The 6666-nt window shown below is 36.0% G+C and overlaps 1 pseudogene; it reads left to right on the forward strand.

Annotated features, from left to right (window-relative positions):
* The first annotated feature begins 4530 nt into the window (after positions 1-4530).
* On the forward strand, positions 4531-6241 carry LOC145126563 (signal recognition particle subunit SRP54 2-like; annotated as a pseudogene).
* Positions 6242-6666: the final 425 nt, after the last annotated feature.

The following is a 6666-nucleotide window of genomic DNA, read 5'->3' on the forward strand; positions in this document are numbered from 1 at the left end:
TGAAATTGACTAGAATAAAAGTAATAATCAAAACTTGTTCATCCTAACATCCTACAACGTTCCCGGAAGTAACCTAGGTGGTTTAGCCTTCCATATGATTAACAAAACACACAACTTCAATATAAACAATGGAATTAATGCTAAAGTTCACAAACCAACTTGAAATCATAAAATCAATGAAGTCTAATGATCAATCAACTATGGAACGATGAAACCTTGGGGATGAAATAATAAAATTTGGAGCTTGATTGAATTGATGTAGATCCGTCGGTTGAACGATCTTCAAACGTTGAATGATAATGAATTTGGTGATTTTTCGTCTTGGATTTGGAAATTAATTATCAAAAACGTGTTTGGAGAAGCTTTGAATGTGTTTGGAACCCTCCAAAACTGTGGAAAATCACAGGGAAGAAGTCCAAAGTCGATTAGGGTTAAATCTCCTTTAAATAGGTGCTGAAAAATTGATTTTCGGAGCTCTTTCCACGTCGGCGTCCTAGTAGGCGTCTTAGACGTCATATAGGACGTCTGGGCGTCCTTCGTGGCGTTCTACATGTCTTCTGTCGTCCTTGATTTGCACTTGAAAATGGCCTAAAACGGCTAGGCGTCCTAAGGGGCGTCTTAGACGCGTTCTAGGACGTCTCTCATCTTTGTTGCCCCTTTTTGGTGATTAAAACGGTAGAATCAGTAAAAATGCAAAACATGAAAGTTGTAGGAAATTTTGTCTAGTTTCCAGAACTTCTTCATTCATGTCAATCGGAGCTCTAGATCTTGACATATGATCAAAACATTGAAGGGTGGTCAAATTTCTCTGCACCATTTTTCTTCATTCCTTTACCAATTCGTCTCCCATGCTTGTTAGCTTCCTTTTGCTCGTTTTTCTTGCGGGTTCCGCCTACTTTAGCACTAAGTAGTTGCCTGCACATAATGTTCAACATTTCATCAAAGTAGTGCCATTCTTGGACAATTATGCATCAATTCAACATATTTATGACAATTTAGTACATTCATAAAATAGACTTATCAGTTTGCATATTTGAAAAGACGTAAATTCATGTCCGCTCCAAGAAAATGACGCACATATCTTTTTAGGTCATTGGTGTTGTAAAAAACAAAAAGTGTGTATGAGGAAATTTATGCGCATTCTATACGACGCAGCCAAAAGAGATCAAGAAGCTCTTCTTAAAAAAACAAACATAAACATCACTTGTGAATTTTTTTTTCATTTTTATTGTTGTAAATCTTTACCGGATAATAAGCAACAGTACATGGTCTAATTTAACATTATTACATGTTTAACGGCTAAATCAAATTGAAATAATATATATATATATATATATATATATATATATATATATATATATATATATATATATGGTTATTTTAGTCAAAACTTAATTATATTGTATACAAACCTTGTTTTTTAATTATATTTTGTGTATAGCAAAAAGGGATCAAGTCAAGGTCACATTATCTTTTAGACTATATAGTCTATCCATATGGAAATCACATGTGATTATATGTATCTAATCCCATATGATTTATATAAACATGATTCATTTTTATGTTTTTTATTCAATATTTTTTCTCATGTATTTAATCATATCTGATTATATGTATTTAATAACATATGCTTAATGTGAACAAAGATTTGTTTTCGTACTTTGATTCAATGGTTATTCTCTTGTATATTGTAACATCCCAAAAATACAGTCCAAAAATTTCGTTTTAAAACTTATAATAAAACCATAAATCATCCATCATCATAAAGAAAATCAAGAATCATGTATCTCAAAACATCATGTCAAATACTGTGTCAAAATCATATGAGAAAAATATCAGAGTCTAAACATCCCAGGCTAAAACTGTGGTGTGTGTCATGCGATCATCCCGAGCCCTTCCCCTTGCTAGTGGAAGTACCTGAAACCAAAGCTGAAAATTGTAAGCACGAAGCTTAGTGAGTCTCCCCAAACTACCACATACCATACACATAACATGCAACTAAGAGATACGGGCCCCGCCCACTCTCATGGAGATTCGGGCCCCGCCCACACTCTGCTGTCTAGGAGATTCAGGCCCCGTCCACACTCCGCTGTTTAGGAGATTCGGGCTCTGCCCACACTCCACTGTATAACATACATACAAGTATCACACAGACAACAAGTATATCTACTCCTATCAAACAGTCACATAACTATACTTAAATAATACTACGAGATTCGGGCCCTGCCCACACTCGACTGCTATAAGATTCGGGCCCCGCCCACACTCAGCTACTATCATATCACATGTACGGGCCGACCTTGATGCCGTAGACCCGTTCCTACTGAAGGAAACTCACCTCGTAAGGCTGACTGCTAAAAACTCGAGTGAAGAATCTCTAACTGCTGCTCCGGCGACTCCCTGACTATCAATTTCATAATAATACTTAATCAAAATCAAATAATCCTTTATAGGGTAAAATGTCCATTTTACCCCTGGACAAAGTCAACACTTTGGTCAAGGTCAAAGTCAAGGTCGACTCCCAGTCAACCCAAATCGTCGAGTTATCTCCCAACTCGGCGAGTTCCTGTACTACTCAGACTCGTGGTCAACCGAGTCAACTCGGCGAGTCCCTTAACAAACTCGTCGAGTCCCTCCTTGGACTCATCGAGTTCCTAAACCCTTAAAGCCAAAACTATGTCCAGCTCACTGAGTCATCTTCTAGACTCAGCGAGTTCCCTCATTAACAGAAGAGTTGGGGAACAACGACCCGAATCGCCGAGTTGCATGAACAACTCGTCGAGTCCCCCATGATCTTAATCTATTCAGTCGATTTCAGTTGGGTTCATTGCCTCCAAAACATAGATCTGGACCCCCAAGGTCCTTATGTCACGTAAAGTTTCCAACTTTACGTGCATACATGGGGTTTTTAGCTCACAAGGTCCAAAAAGGTGTCTCATAAGGTGCATGGGACTCCCATGGCCATAAAGTTGGCACCTTTATGCCATGGAGTCCCTCAAAGACTCTAGATCTGCATTTGATACACCAAATCACGTTTGCATCCATGAATGGTTCCAAAATGCACTCCAAAAAGCCCTAAACTACCCCACAAGAAGATCTAGAAAACAAATGGTCAAGGTATAGACTTGATTACAAGAAAGTGAAGGAAAAGTGATGTTGCTTCTGGATCTACAACCTTCTCTTGGAGTCCTTTAGCTTCTTCTTCTTCTCACAAGCTTTAAATCACACTAAAACACTAAAAAATGGCTCACACACTCACACAAGGCTCAACCTCATTGATTAGGGTTTTTTGGACAATGGAGGACGATGAGGGAGGCCACAAGGGGTGTTATGTTCCTTAAATAGGGGGCCAAACCCTTAAAATTAGGGTTTCCTTCAGGCAGTCCTACTCGTCGAGTCGGGGCTTCCCAACTCGGCGAGTAGACGTCAAAACCCACGTCCTTCTCGATCTCTACTCGAGGAGTTTGGGGCTACCAGCTCGTCGAGTTGCCTTGTAAAATGAGTAAATAAATAAATAATGCATACCAGGGATCTGGGCGTTACATATATAATCACATATAATTATATGTATCTAATCACATATGATTTGTATAGACAAGATTGACGGAAAATTGAATATTTTCGGAAAAACTATTGAATCGAATACGGAAAATTGAATATTTTCCATATAAATCATATGTCATTAGATACATATAATCACATGTGATTATATGTATTTAAATACACAAGAACAACTATTGAATCACATATGATTTATGTGGACAAGATTCATTATCGCGTTCTCGATTCAATAATTGTTTTTATTAGCTTTAATCATATTTGATTAAATATATCTAATAACTTGTGATTATATGTATCTAAACACATATAATCAACGACGGTGGTTCCGGCAACATCACGATGGTTCCGACAACATTATGGTGCTTTCAACGGCGGCTGATGGTGGTCTGTATATATCTTCAAACTAAGAGAGAGAGAGAGAGAGAGTGAGTGAGAGTGATTATAAGGATATAATTGTTTTTTTAGTAAAAATTAAAATATTTTTATAATTAAAATTGTAAATTTTTTACCATTTGAAAATTAGCTGTCCAGATTTGTTCTCAAATGTTTTCGGAATAAGGAATGTTCTCGATTGAACATAACACACAGTCTCTCTCTCTCTCTCTCTCTCTCTCTATATATATATATATATATATATATATATATATATATATATATATATATATATATATAGAGAGAGAGAGAGAGAGCTAGGTTCAAATGTTTCTAGCAACTATTGTGTGCCTAAATGCACCAATGAGAATTCAAGAAATAATAAATAATTAAATAAATCATTAAAGGGTATTTTGGACTTTTTGTGCTTTTAATTAAAGGAAATAATTTAATTGGAATTCTATAATTAAGGAAATAATAGAATATCACGTATTTGATCCCTTAAATCATGGTTCCTTCATCTTCATAACCCTAATTCTATATCAGAGTATTCATCAAACTCCAATACGATTATCTTCTTCACCCACCATAGTCGAAATGTACAACCACGTGATAGCCACCTCCACCGTATACAAATATGTACCAACAGATCACACTACCGGCGAGTCCGTTGTTTTTCCCCTTCCAACATCCAAACCCTAAATCTGAAACCGTAACCACTATCCCAATTTTGGTCAATTAAGAACCAGTGTTCGATTTTGGTTCCAATTTCCCTATGAACAGATCGTTGTTCATCGTGTCACGCAAATAATCGAAGATGGTGTTGGCGGAGTTAGGGGAGCATTTCACATGCTCTCCAGCAGATGAGCAATGCCACGATCATCGACGAGAAGGTCCTTAATGATTGTTTAAACGAGATCACACGCGCTCTTCTTCAATCCGATGTTCAGTTCAAGCTCGTTCGAAGATCGTCAATCTCGATGATCTCGCTGCAAGTCATAACAAGTGGAGAATCATCCAGCAGGTGCATATTATTGTTGTAGTAGTAGTTTTTTCCCTCATATTTGTTGATCCGGTGTAATCTAAGCATATATTGAATTAGTTAATTTGTATTGCTACTCATTGATTGGATTATATGTGCCTGCTACAAGAAATTTGAAATAGGAAAATAAGGCAATGAAATTTGAATATAGTGGAACAAATTACAAACAGGGTGCGATTCAAGAAGTCTGGTTCCAGTGATTGAAACTGTACTTCAGCAAAATGTATAAAATCGATTCAGATTGAATTTCAATTCCAAACTACAAACATTCTAGTTGATAATAGTTGTTTACATAATGGAAGAGACATCTATTTTCTATATTTTTCTAGTGTTGAGTGTTTGCTTATGATGTAGACACTCATGATACTGTTTAACAATGATTTATCTATTTCTTCTAGGCTATATTTACCGAGCTCTGCAAGATGTTAGATCCTGGGAAGCCATCTTTCACACCCAAGAAAAGCAAATCAAGTGTTGTCATGTTTGTGGGTTTACAAGGTATTCTGTTCATGTAACTTTTGTTGTTTGTAAACTATAAATTGTCATCATACATTTATTTGTAGTATTTTATGTATTTGGATCCTTGATGACATGTGCTACTGAATGTGAATGACTCAGGGTCTGGAAAAACTACTACATCTACAAAATATGCCTATTACCACCAAAAGAAGGGCTGGAAACCAGCTTTGGTATGTGCAGATACATTCAGAGCCAGTGCCTTTGATCAACTGAAGCAGAATGCAACAAAAGCTAAGATTCCATTTTATGGAAGGTTGTTTATTTATCTGTTGAAGACTCGAGAAATAATTAAATCAAGAAATCACCATATGATATGCAAACTTTTAGGTTTATGAAACGTAGTAACCCTCATCTTTTGATTACAGTTATATGGAGTCAGACCCTGTGAAAATTGCTGTAGAAGGCGTCGAGAGGTTCAAGAAGGAAAATTGTGATCTTATTATTGTTGATACAAGTGGTCGACATAAACAAGAAGTAGCCCTCTTTGAAGAAATGCGCCAAGTTTCTGAAGCAACGGTATACCCTCGAGTTCTTTTTTGTTGGATTGTTTTTTAAAGTTTTCAATTTTTTGTTATATGTTGTTTAATCATGCAGAAACCGGATCTTGTTATCTTTGTGATGGATAGTAGTATTGGTCAAGTTGCATTTGACGAAGCTCAAGCTTTTAAGCAAAGTGTTGTAGTTGGAGCTGTAATTGTTACTAAAATGGATGGTCATGCAAAGGGAGGTGGAGCTCTTAGTGCGTAAGTGTCATTGTCCTAATGTTGTTATGAATTTCACACCTGCAATTTAAGGGGTTGGTTGTATCAAAAGGGTTAAGCAGTGATTTTTTTTTTCATATCCGAATGCAAACACCTGTTAATTCTTTATGAGAATATAAATATTACATAAAACATGTGTTACTAGTAATTCTGACAGAATGCATTTATACATTCTGTGGTTTAGAATGTTTATATATATAGAAATACGATTGCAAATGGTAAATCACATGATTAATTCTTTATAGTGGCATGTAAAGTTATAACTACCAGAGTTTATTCTATGTATTCTGAGAGAATGTATTCTATGTATTATGCAAGATTGTATTCTAATTATTCTACCAGAATGTATTATATGTATTCTGCCAGAATGTATTCTATGTATTCTGTCAGAATGTGTAAATTGATAGGAAT

This window comes from Lactuca virosa, chromosome 7 (genome assembly GCF_052849685.1).
Source record: "Lactuca virosa cultivar CGN04683 chromosome 7, Lactuca_virosa_CGN04683_v6, whole genome shotgun sequence".
Lineage (NCBI taxonomy): Eukaryota > Viridiplantae > Streptophyta > Magnoliopsida > Asterales > Asteraceae > Lactuca > Lactuca virosa.